This window comes from Esox lucius, chromosome 7 (assembly GCF_011004845.1).
Source record: "Esox lucius isolate fEsoLuc1 chromosome 7, fEsoLuc1.pri, whole genome shotgun sequence".
Taxonomy (NCBI): Eukaryota; Metazoa; Chordata; class Actinopteri; order Esociformes; family Esocidae; genus Esox; species Esox lucius.
The window spans coordinates 47,242,474-47,256,007 of NC_047575.1; the positions used below are offsets into that span (position 1 = coordinate 47,242,474).

General features: G+C 44.1%; 1 protein-coding gene across 7 annotated transcripts in view; it reads left to right on the plus strand.

Annotated features, from left to right (window-relative positions):
• Positions 1-13,534, plus strand: part of camkk1a (calcium/calmodulin-dependent protein kinase kinase 1, alpha a) — a 79,076-nt gene that overhangs the window by 5,391 nt on the left and 60,151 nt on the right. The window contains exon 1 of one of the 7 annotated variants that reach the window (XM_034293301.1): positions 930-998. The exons of 5 other annotated variants lie outside the window; for them this stretch is intronic. The gene's annotated coding sequence lies outside the window, so the exon portion shown is untranslated. Of the gene's footprint in view, positions 1-929; positions 999-5,034; positions 5,055-13,534 lie in introns of those variants that run through there. One more of the 7 variants, XM_034293299.1, reaches the window with a different exon arrangement.

The following is a 13,534-nucleotide window of genomic DNA, read 5'->3' on the forward strand; positions in this document are numbered from 1 at the left end:
GCCTTAACTGTGTCTGTCTTCATTTGTTGTTTGTTTTGGGGTCTTTTTATCTTAAGTCCCTTTTTAAGCAAATGAAAGGCATTTGAATTGGATTTAAATCTGGAGGTTAACTTCAAGAACCTTTCACATTTTGGCCCTCAACGCACCCTAGTTGCTACAGCCATGTATTTGGGGATGTGGTCCTGCTGTTTAATGTCCAGGGGGGTTTGGCTGCGTTTTGCTTGCGCTTCAGCTGACAAGACGTTTCAGTTCACATCTGAATTAATTTAGCCATCTTCAACAGTTACATCATCAATGAAGACAAGTGAGCCGGTTCCAGAAAGCTCTACATGCCTAAGCCACTGGCTCTATTACCCCTTCCCATGTATATAAACAACCCTCAACTGAACAAAATCTTGCACCTTACATGTACCTTTTAGTTATTTTTAGCAATTTATTAATACACTATCTACTATTTTTATGCTCAGGTCACTGTTCTTTGACTTTTTGTATAAATTGCTGCACCAGTGGCCAGAAAAAAATCCTAGTTCGTTGTGAAACTTACTTGGCGATAAAACTCTTTCTGATTCTGATAACACCCCATTTTGCCATATTACACAGATGCAGTGGTATGTTGAGGACTCCAATCCATTCACAAGCGCACGCACACATAATGCGTATTTAAGTTTTTGATTTACGTTAAAGCTCTTTGGCGCTTAACTGACTTCAACATCATTCTGGTGAAGCCTCTGCTCTGAGCAGCCCCTCTGTCAATAATGGAACCCTGATTACTCCAACACACCACTCCACAGATGTGCTTGCAGACCATCATATGGTCACCAAGCATTGTGGGACCCAGATGGCGTTTATTTGTTGACAGATTTTCAGGGCATACTTGTTTTTGGGTTGGGTGTTAAGGCACGGTTTTGTGTGTGTGTGCGTGTGGTGACGAAGACCTTCAGTGAAAACTCCCTGCCCTGGCCTGGCCTCAGACTGCAGTGGAAAACCGACTGTTACAGGTACTACCAGCAAAGACATATCCAGCACACTGGTTACCAACAAACCCCGAACTGCCCATTTGACCGTCTATGTGGAACATCAGCCGCATCGCTGACAGTGTCCCTGAGTTCTAGCCGCTTGTCCAGTGCCTGAGCGGCTCGCAGCGCTGGTTTCGGGACCGTAGGCCATCTGTATGTGGTCTTAAGATGGCAGGCCTACATAAGACAAAAGCAGCGAGGCTAACGATGAGCACCGTCAGCATTCATGGGCATGTAACAAACTCTCTCTAATGTGTAAAATCCGATTTTAGTGTTAATTTTAGTTTGTGGAATCAATTGAAGCATTTCAAATGTATGTGTCCGTTGTGCTCTTGAGAGATATGTCTCGTTGTCCACAAACGGTGAAGAGATGGCTTGCTTGCATCCCTCTGTCCCTTCACATTGAAAGGCCTTGGGGTTGTGAAGTGTGTATGTAAACCCTGCAGAGAAGCCTGGTTGGTTGGGCTCGAATTGTGCCCTAACAATGCTTCCTGAGTGCTGCTTCGGGAACAGGAAGCTGTTACTGCTGAAAGAGCTCACGTATTTGTCATTTCAACAAGCAGAGTGCCAGGCCGACCAGACTCTTTGGTGGAGTGCCAGGTGGAATGTGAGTTCGGGAGGTAGGGCCACACCTGTTTTTTTTTTTAAACACATTTTTCATCTCTAGATTGGTTTTCTTTAGGGCCCAGAGTACTTTCTTGTAAAACCCTGAGTCAGAGTTCCTCCAGGGTCAGAGTTCTGCATTAATAAAGCTGCTAATTGCTTCCCTTTAGCCATTAGAATTGAACTGACTCATCAGTAAACCTCTTAAGGTTGTAATTGGGATCGCGGCTCGCCGGCAGCACGAAAGATTATTTATTAGAAAACGAGATTGACGATTAATGGAGTGGATTTACTCAATATTTTTAAACTCTGTGATATGATGCTTCACAACTTCTTACATGCATTCATGAGACTTTGTAATCAGCCTCTGCAATGTACCTTTGTACTGACTGGTTCACCTGTATTCTATGGTCACTGAAATACATGCCTGCGTCCCCGAGGCGCCACCAGCTTCCAGTTTAACCACTGGATTTTCAAAACCAAACAACTTAATGGTCTCGAACAAGAGATTTTAGTTTTTTTTGAGGGAACCAGTCAAACACGCAGATATCCATATGAAATAAGGAGTTCCCAATGGCCTCCTGTCTGGACCAGTGTGGCAACACTCCCATGCTGTGGGTTGTCAGCCAGGGTCCTAGTTTTACGGGCCGTCTGCTTGATTCATTCACAGCATGTTATTCCTGCAAGATGACAGCTCTGAAACAGACCACGAAAACAACCTGTGGGAATTCCTGGTTGGTATGCAAGTCCTGCTTCATTTTTGGGTCTCAGATGATCTGAAATGTCAGTTTAAGGAGATTATACTTCAAATTGAATGAAGCCCAGCATGTATGGGTAGCAAAGGCACGAATCAAAGCTTTTAAAGAATATCTTCACTATTCGCAACCAAACCCAGTCGCTCGCTCGCACAACAATCCCAGACCACACTTAATCATAGACCCTACTGAAGAGATGGGGTGAATATCGTAGAGTTTATTTAAACATTATCCCGTACGCGAGAGAGTGTGAAAACCGTTCCAACATTACTTAATTATTTAGCGTTTACACCTGATAGACGCTAGGCCAAACAAAACCTGATATTGGCACAGTAGATCAGTGCTTCCAGAGAACAGCTGTGGTGCCACACACTCCATCATGGCTGTCAATGCTCCACTTTAGGAAGGGGGTTTGGGGGTTGGGTTCGTGCTTCTGGCACTCGTGCCTCTGGATGTGGCTGTGGAAGCTGATGCGGGAGAAGTATGCGCACGCACACGTGCATCCAACGCCATCTGTAAGTATTTGGACAGTGACCAAAGTTTTTTTTTGTTTTGGCTCTGTACTCCAACGCTTTGGTTTTGAAATGAAACAGTGACTGCAGACTGTCACCTTTTCCTAGAGGTCCTCTATGAATCACAAAGCATGTGGGAATAACAACCCACATATACAAAGTCGCCATATAAGGGGACAGTGAAAAAGTCGTAGAAGTCCTCACGGCAGTGAACCGATTGTGGGTCAGGATTCATGGCCGTTCAAGCAGTGGTCCAAAGCTCCGGATGCCCTGTGTTCATTATCCCAATTGGCTATGACTGAAACTGAGACAGACACAGTCCGACAGACAGATGGTCAACCACGCGTGCTCTACTGACAGTCAGTTAGTGAGACAGACACAGTCCGACAGACAGATGGTCAACCACACGTGCTCTACTGACAGTCAGTTAGTGAGACAGACACAGTCCGACAGACAGATGGTCAACCACGCGTGCTCTACTGACAGTCAGTTAGTGAGACAGACACAGTCCGACAGACAGATGCGCAACCACGCGTGCTCTACTGACAGTCAGTTAGTGAGACAGACACAGTCCGACAGACAGATGCGCAACCATGCATGCTCTACTGACAGTCAGTTAGTGAGACAGACACAGTCCGACAGACAGATGGTCAACCACGCATGCTCTACTGACAGTCAGTTAGTGAGACAGACACAGTCCGACAGACAGATGGTCAACCACGCGTGCTCTACTGACAGTCAGTTAGTGAGACAGACACAGTCCGACAGACAGATGCGCAACCACGCATGCTCTACTGACAGTCAGTTAGTGAGACAGACACAGTCCGACAGACAGATGCGCAACCATGCATGCTCTACTGACAGTCAGTTAGTGAGACAGACACAGTCCGACAGACAGATGGTCAACCACGCATGCTCTACTGACAGTCAGTTAGTGAGACAGACACAGTCCGACAGACAGATGGTCAACCACGCGTGCTCTACTGACAGTCAGTTAGTGAGACAGACACAGTCCGACAGACAGATGCGCAACCACGCGTGCTCTACTGACAGTCAGTTAGTGAGACAGACACAGTCCGACAGACAGATGGTCAACCACGCATGCTCTACTGACAGTCAGTTACTGAGACAGACACAGTCCGACAGACAGATGGTCAACCACGCGTGCTCTACTGACAGTCAGTTACTGAGACAGACACAGTCCGACAGACAGATGGTCAACCACGCGTGCTCTACTGACAGTCAGTTAGTGAGACAGACACAGTCCGACAGACAGATGGTCAACCACGCGTGCTCTACTGACAGTCAGTTAGTGAGACAGACACAGTCCGACAGACAGATGGTCAACCACGCGTGCGCTACTGACAGTCAGTTAGTGAGACAGACACAGTCCGACAGACCGATGGTCAACCAATCCAGATCCGTCGGTGTTGTTCTTGAACACCTTTGATTACAGTCTGTCGGGCCCGCCTGGCAGGGATGATACAGGATGATGCTCCACAATAGCAGGGCATCCTGCCACCAGGAGGGATTTCCGCGGGACCAGCCGCTGGACGGCTCACTGAGAGAGAAGACCCACTTTGCAGGTTCAGTTCAGAGAACTCTGATGTTTTAGAGCTAATTGTTCGGGTCACAAAAGATCAACTTTTGAAACAAAAATGATTATTATTGGAGAACGCATGTATTTACAGTTGCAACCTGAACCACTGAATGTCTGTTCCTGGGCTGTAGGTGGGTGCAGTCAGCCAGAGTGGTGATGTGTTGTCCTGCCTTGGCCGGGAACAACTCTAAGACCCGCTGGGTCTCCTACCACCAGAGCAGCTCCCCAGTCTCCCTCTGTGTGCTTCTGCAACGTCCGTCATCACCAGTGGTCCATCCTGTATGTAAGCGCTGTGTGTTGGTGTGCACTCCGAGACATGAAACTCTCACAGAGAGGAAGCGAAAGAGACGAAGAGGAAGGAGAGAGTGAGAGAGTGAGACAGCGACTGTCCTGAGGGTACAGCAGTTCAATTACATCCTAATCTCTTTCTAAACCCTCCACCCCTGGGTTAACCCACACAACCACCCGCCGTGTTGAGGTCACACGAACCTCATTTAGTCGGCCACCTGAGGGGGAAGGACTTCACTCCTGCAGGCTCCACCCACCTGTCAAGTCTGAGTGATACAGGGTGAGAGAGTGAGGGAGAGAGAGTGGTTGGTTATGTAGTTACCCTGGATTTCGCTGCCCCCTTCCTGACCCCAACCCCCCCCCCCCTCCCCCAACCGGCCCTGACCTCTGGGTCTACCCCGGCCCGAGAGACCAGCTACAGCATGCAGAGGAGGGGACGAAGACAGTCAGCCCTGGGGCCTGGCTTGTACACAGAGCCGAGGAGGCGTGCCCTTGATGGATTTGGCTGGATTTACGTCTGCCTCTATTTCTGTCCCTGGAGATAGCCGGATGCGTCGATTCGGTGTGTGCCGGCACACTGTGTGGTCCTGCCTGGGTTTTCTAAGTGGATGTGGCTACGCTCTGTGCGGCGGTTGACCTCTAGTTTGCCTGGATCTGTGACAGGTTTATTGCGAGGGCTGTCTGTAATGGCGCGGTGTAACAAGCTAATCTGGCTTTAAAGCTAATGATTGAATTAAAGAGTGCCTGAGATTAGGCTCTGCCTGGCAGGTGCTGTCCACAAAGAGGACAATGGAACAGTGGCCTTCTCACTGTCATCGAGAAGTACCTCAGGCTATACTTAGTCCAGAACCCTATTATTAACCAGTTATAAAGCTGTTATGAACCTGGCCATTGATCCTGCAGCTAATATGAGGTCATCCTGTTTGTGTCGCCGTGTGTAGATGCCAGTCTGCCATGTTCATTCAGTGTACAATGCCCTGCCCCTCCCCCGGGTTTTCACAGCCAATCGTCGTAGCTGCATCATGTCTTCTGTGGCAGTAGTGATTAGTGATATCACATTCCACATCAGCGGAAAGAGAAAGTAGTCGTACGCTCTCTCTGGTTTTCTCTCCATCTCCTCTCTGCTTGGGGGGGCCCACATGATTCCCGAGCTACAATGCGTAGATTGCAGTGATTCAGTCCCTCCAAGGGAAAGGGGTTGTGAAGGGGTTGTCTTTCTCTCCTTCTCCATCATTCTCCTGGTCCTGTCGGTGGTGTGTGCGGTGTGCCACCGTTCGGTTCTCCAGCGCGGGGCGGGGTTGTCACTCAGGACGGGCCCCTCCTACTCTCCCCCTTCTTACTTTTCTCCCCCCCCCTCCCGTAGCCGTCAGCACCGGGTGCACGAGACTGTCAACCTCCACCCCCCCCATTTCTCCTTTCGCCTCCCCCCTCATCCCCAAGCAGCTAATTTTCTAGCTCTGTCTGTGGTCCTCCCTACCCCTCCCCTTTGCCTCTGGCTCCTCATGTGTCAAATCTTCCACTTCACTGGGATAAAACGTGACAGACGAGATAGCCAAGCGGATCTGATCCCAACTGCTGGGCCTGGGAGGGTCATGGTGAGGATGGCTAGCGTAGCGGCGTTTTGGGCTATAGAAGACAGACAGCAAGCCTCGTCTTCCTTTGTTCTAGACAAATGGACTGACTCCGCTGTTTCACAGTACCCGGCTCAGCCCCACTCAGCAATTAGGTTGTAGTGTGGGAGAGGGAGTCTGTTGTTCTAGATGGGATGTGTTTCTGCAAGCCTGATGTCAGACCTGTTTAATGTGCACCCAGCCAAGTCTTTGTTATGTCAAATAGAAACCATGGCGGTTGGCTCGACAGCATAAATAGACCTGACCTAAATAAATGACCTTGCGGTTGTTTAAACAATCCCTTTGGATAAGGTAAATCCTATGTACATGTTTGTTGTACATGTTCATACAACTGAAGTAGGTCTTGGAAGATGTCCCTCTCTGGACTCTGTGTTGCCTTGTTGGGCATTTGGGAGAAATGGAGGAATCTGCAGGGTCTCTGGCATTGTTGTTGAGGCCGAAACTCTTCTTTTGGGTCTGGCGTTGACATTTTTTTTCCTGTTCTGCTCTTGACAATGATGGCAAGAGCAATCTGGAACGTGCATTGGGCTGTGTGTTGAGTTAAGACTGACTGACTCTGTACTAGTGGCTGGGAGATTCAAGCAGAAAGGATATGCAACAATCCTGTTTGCATTAGGACTGTAAACGTGTCTCTTTCCTTCTGATTGGATCGACTGACGTTTATTGTTTAATGAAGGCAAGGTCATGATTCCTATGTGAGGGGCCCGAAGAGAGTGTGTATGTGTGTGTGTTAGGTCTAACTATACTCATGGGGACCAAATTTCCCCATGAGTATAGTAAAACCAGAACAAATTGGACTCATTAGAACCTTTTGCCGGTCCCCGTGAGGCAAAAGTCAAATTCCGGCTCAGGGTTTAGGTTTAGGGTCAAACTTACAATTAATTTTAGAGTTAGAATTGGGGTTTCTTTAAGGTCCAGGTGTTGTTGGTTAAGTTTAGGGTTAAGGTTAGGCATTATATCTAGGTAAAGTTTAGGCATACATGTTACTTTATTGAGGTTAAGGTTAGGGTTAGATTAGGGTTAGGTTAGGGTTAGGGTTAGGTTTAGGGTAAAGATTAGGGCAAGGGAGCATGTAATTTCTATTTTCTGGTCCCCATGAGGATAGTCATACAAACTTGTGTGTGTGTGTGTGTGTGTGTTTTCCAAGACATCTGGTGTAATTGGCTTTCTGAGCTATTATGCTAATTTACTCCAATTCTATACAATTTAAAAACTATTTGGAGAACAGGAAAACCAAGCAAAAAAGAACCACGATTGTAATGCAAATACCTGAAAATACTTAAAAACTGAAGATGACAAGTTGCATCAGTGACTGTTCAGTGAGTTGTCATGATAATTTGCATAAAATCAGCAACACAGATCTTTCTTATCCCACTGATATCTCTCGTATCCCACTGATATCTCTCGTATACCACTGACGTTTCTTTTCCTCTCACTGATATCTCTTTCTCTCTGAGGTCTCTTTTCTCACTAACGACTCTTTTTTTCTCTCTGAGGTCTCTCTTTTCTCTCTGAGGTCTCTCTTTTCTATCTGAGGTCTCTCTTTTCTGTCTGAGGTCTCTCTTTTCTCTCTGAGGTCTCTCTTTTCTCACTAACGACTCTTTTCTCTCTGAGGTCTCTCTTTTCTAAATGAGGTCTCTTTTTCTCACTAACGACTCTTTTCTCTCTGAGGGCTCTCATATTGTTTGGTAACAGCCACTGTACTAATGTGATGCCTCTCTGGCTCCTGTTTTTTCCCTGCATGCCTTGCAACCTTCCTCAGCCTAGCATCTGAGTGCCGCACCACTGAAGCCCCACTCCCTGTAAAGCAAAATACTTAGTAGCCACAACCTAGTAGCCACGTTTTAGTTGGCACTGTTTAATGTTACCATCATTCTAGCTGTCTAATGGCAACAGCCTAATGTGTTATTGCAATAGACCTCTGCTAACAGCTAAGCTAACCACCTGTCTGGCTAATATACAGAATAAGTGACTATTTTACCAGTTGTGCATTTATTCTCCTAGATTGTTTTTTGTCTGTTGCGTGAATGTGTATAGTTACACGTGAATACGATGGATGTTTTCAGTTTCGTTGTTTGGCCAAAACACTGTTCACAGCATCCCTATTTGACTTCTTGAATAACACCTGTTGACCTGCTGAGCATGCCTCTGAGCTGGGTTAGTTTCACGTTTTCCACGTCCCTGTAGACCGGTGCCTAGGGTTTCTGCACCACTGAACTCCACTCTGTGTTTGTCTTTGTAATGAGGGGTTTATACAATTCCACCGTACTGCAGTATCTCTCTCGGTGTCGCTCTCGACGGACTGATCACGCCCAGCATTGACATTCTCAGTCACCTGGGGAAGAGTTGCAGGAATGTGTACTTTCCACCACAATTTCCAGCACTATTTATGGATATCGGTCCCGTAGATCCCGTAGATCCCGTAGATCCCGTAGATCCCGTAGATCCCGTAGATCCCATAGATCCCATTGATCTAGATTTTAGTGAATGCTCCTATTGAACCACTAGTCAGTTCAGCAGTCTTTTTGACTGAACCTCCTGCCATCCTTGGCCCAATAATGAACCCTCTTTCACAGTCTCTTCATTCCTCTCTGCCGTCTTGATCCGAATTCGAGGTCAGTTGGGCCTGCTCAGCATATTTATACACACATTTATACATGCCACAGAGCTGGCTTAATTGTATCATGCAGTGCCACTGTATGGAAGCATCTGCATTCATTATGTTCCTCCACTCATTCGTTCAATTTGATTTGTACTCGTCTGTATACGTGACACATGAAAACATTAATCTGTGTCCTCGATATATTAAAAATGTTGGTCAAGTTGCTGCTGCGCTGTTGAAGTTTCAAAACGGTTCTCAGGTTAGATTGCTGACCTTTTGTGAAACACAACTCCCATCTCCCTTATGTCCATAGCTACTACACCAGAATCTCTACTTCAAATGCAGTAGGTCCAGTGCTGCCCTCACCACTACGCCTACCTACCAATCCACTGCAACATCCATGTTAAAACGACCCAGTGAGGTGAACTCATTTACATCATTTCAACCCAGGTTTGAAAGAGTGGAATTGGTGGCAGCCATTCTGGGAAGGACATAATGTCTGCATCAGACTTAATGGAATGCATTCCGTCTGGTTGATGTCCATTCCATTCGCTCCATTCCTGACATTACAATGCGCTGTCCTCCTCTCTACAGACTCATGCGCTTGTCAATCAATACCTGTCACTACCAAAGCATTCAGTGCTCCTGGGGCCATCATCCTCCAGCATGCTGCATCTGTCATCAACATTTCTATTGACTTTTTCCACACAGTCACTCTCACACACACACTAGCAGGCAACACCAGTTCACAGATGAGATTAGAGTTGTGTAAACCAGGTAAATAAGTTTGTTAGGAAACTTTTAGTTGATAGGAAGGCTTTTAATTCGGGTTACAGTAGTTTACTGGAAACCAGATCAGACCAGATGAATCACTTTTGCTTTTATACTTGAAACGCTACTCCTATGGCACAAAATGACAGCTCATTTCATATTTGGCATCTTTAAAATCAATATGAAGCAGGCCAGTATGTCAAAACATGGCTGATATTGACCAATGAACTTGTGCATGGGCATGGTTTTGCATAAATATGCACAAATCTCCAACAGGCATAATGGTATTGTAGTTCTAATTGGTTCATATGTTGACAACCATGAAATGACAAAAACGAGTGCAAGCAATTTTCAATCCACATGGTGGCGATGTTGGGATTTTTACATTTGCCCACTTACCATGTTCATCTCGTTTCAGTTACCGCTCTGAAAAGAGGTAGTTAAGGCCATTTCCTAGAAGGGAACATATTTGCAATTGGGATCCATTAACTTTTTGGTTATGTTTTTTCTGCCATTTTGAATTTGTGAAAACTCTTAAAATGCCACTCCTATGGAACCAAATTACACATATATTCACATAACAATATTCGCTCACCATGTTTAAAATAAAATCTTGAAAAGAAGTATATAAGTTAATCTCCTCCCAAGGAACATATTTGCAATTGGGACCCATTGGGTCAGGCGTAGGTCAGGTTTTTCAGCAATTCTGAATTTGTGAAAAACGCTTCAGACGCTACTTCTATAGCATCAAAAGACAGATTTTAAACCTTTTCAAAAGTAAGTTTTAAAATATCACTGAAGGCCCCTCAGCGTGATTTCATAATGCACATTATTTCAGTATGCACTGACAATTCCAGAATTGTATATTATGACACAACAAAAATTGCCACCAAAGCTACCCATGTTGCTTATTAGATATGGATCAGTATTCTGATTTCAAAGTAAAGTCCATTGCCTAAAAGGGAACATATTTGCAATTGGGATCCATTAACGTTTTAGTTGTAGTTTTTTCTGCCATTTTGAATTTGTGAAAATGCTTAAAACGCCACTCCTATGGCACCAAATTACCGATATTCATGTAACAATATTTAACATCTATGGACAAAGGTCTTTAAAATCTATATATATATATACCAGTAAGACACATTTTTTTTGAAGAAATTGAATTTTAAGCTTCATTCAGGTCAGAAGAGGTTCAACAAAGGTTTGTTTCAATTAACTTGTCATGCGCCAACGTTCCAGCTCAGCCAGCATTCTTTGGCCGTTTTAGATGCATGGGTGAATTTGTATTTGTTCTATTGTCCAGCCTGCTGAAGGCCTAGGTGTAAAATACAGTAGTTAGTAAAAGCTTTAGAATTTGCCGTTGGATATAATTTGACTGTGTGTTTTGCCATTATAAAGCTTTAGGAAGCCATGCATGCTAAAGTTATTAGCTTTCCATCCATTGTGCTGAAGTTACTAATCATTATTGGTAAGTAGGATAAACGTGCCCCTAGCTTGTTAGCTAGCTTGTAACATTAGCTAACTCAGATATGTCTAACTAGATTCCCTCTAAGCTAACGATACTCCATCTAAAATCATTCTGGTGACATTAAAATAATAACAAATGATTTAGCTGATAATAATTTGACTTTTTAGAGATGGTGTCATGCTTTCAAGCCTCAGTAGCTAACCTATGCACAAGTAGCTAAATTAACTCAATTAATTTGTACAATGACTTGCTAATATAAGCAAATATTTAGTGGAATGCAATTTAGCCATAATTTTTCAGTGAAAAAATATTGCTAGAAGTATTGTTCAAGCCTTAGTAGATAATCCATGCTCAGTAGTTAAGTAACTTCTCTGTTTTCATTTGTTTAAACAATTCCACTTCTGAGAAAGGGCTAACCTTATCAAGTGCACTTTTAAATTGTAGCCATGGCAGTTATGTTAAAACTAAATCTGAGTTGTAATTTAGCAACAACACATGGGTAGGCTATATGCCCATGCCCTACCCAAGTCAACATATTTCTACAGTAAGAATAGGGAGGGTAGTTTCCAAATAAATTAAAATCTAGGGAAAGGTATCGGTTTTATTGTTGCCACCAGTAACAGTGTTTTGATCATCAAAATTAAACAATTCTAAGATAAATGGTTTGCTCAATCACTAATGAAAATACACATACTTGTCAATGTCAACTTTATTTATAAAGCACATTTAAAACAGCTGTCGTTGACCAAAGTTCTCTACAGGGTAAACTCAATATATACAAAATATATTAAATTTACAGGTAAAAAATTTACATAGGCACACATAACAAGAATCAGACAAAATAGCAGCACAGACATTTGATGCCAACTCAGGTAGGATTAAAAGCCAGAGTAAAAAGGTGTGTGTTTAGCAATGACTTAAAGTGTATATAGTCTGGGAGTTTCGAATATGCAGTGGTAGGCTATTCCAGAAGATGGGAACACCCACCGCGAATGCTCGATCCCCTCTTGTTTTTAGCCTGGCTTTTGGGACAACTAAAAGTAACTGCAGACACACGGCCCTCCGTGGAATAGTTTAGACACCCCTGCTTTAGATGTGTTTTTCATCGGCATATACATTTGTAAATCATCAGCAAAGCAATGAAAGGAGATATTGTGTTTCTTAAGAATGGACCCCAATGGCAACATATATATAGAGAGAAAAAGATTGGGGCCTATAATGGAGCCTTGGGGGACCCCACAACTGAGAGGTTCCGTAGTCGAAATTTGGTTAGGTGGACCGAGAAACTCTTATCAGTCAGGTATGACTGGAACCATTTCAGGACAGTTCCTTTGATGCCAATGGACTGTTCAAGGCGTTTCAAGAGAATCCTATGATCCACCGTGTCAAAGGCTGCAGACAGGTCCAGAAGCACCAGAATAGCAGGGCTCCCTGAGTCAACAGTTTCAAGGAGATCATTAAAAACTCTTAAGAGTGCCGTTTCAGTACTATGACATGGTTTGAAGCAAGACTGAAACTTCCTGGAAATCATGATTTCCTAAAAACATTGTCAAGTGGTTAAGAACTACCCTCCCTAGTATTTTAGAGAGAAAAGGTAGCTTAGAGTTGGGCCTAAAAGTTATTTTTTTGCCGGACCGCGTAAGCAGAGTTATTCCATATTGACGAAAACTTTGCTGGCTAAAACCGAAACCTGAAATCTTATACGTTATATTGCGATTGTTTCTGGCATGGAAAGGTTCATCTTCAGTCTTGCTAAATTCTTATGATTATTCCTAGGAAGTTAGTAGATACCAGTAAGCCTATTACTGGCTAATAGGCTGTTAAAAGGTGGAGGTAAAACTTAATAAGAAACGTTAGTCAGTTTAACACAATCCTCAATGGAGTCTAGCAACTGCTGAAACATGTAATGCTGTGGCGTAGTGGTTAGATACAGTGCCTCTCATGTGGAAGACCTAAGTTTGAATCTATTAAGAGCAATGACATTTATTCCTTATTTCTGGTCACTTGTGAAAAAGTCAGTTATCCTGGCCTTTATTGATAGAGTCTAAATTAATTCACAAATGAAAGAAAAAAGTATGTAGTTTTGCCATGAAACGAAATAGCTTTGGCAGACTCGCTAAATTCTTATGACTATTCCAGTAAGTTAGTAGATACCAGTAAAGCTTATTACTGGTTAATACGCTGTTAAAACGGCTAGTGGCAAACAACATAGATAGACGCTATTTGTGGTGGAGGTAAACTTAGTAAGAAATGTTAATCAGTTTAACTGTATCAGTGTCATTCAC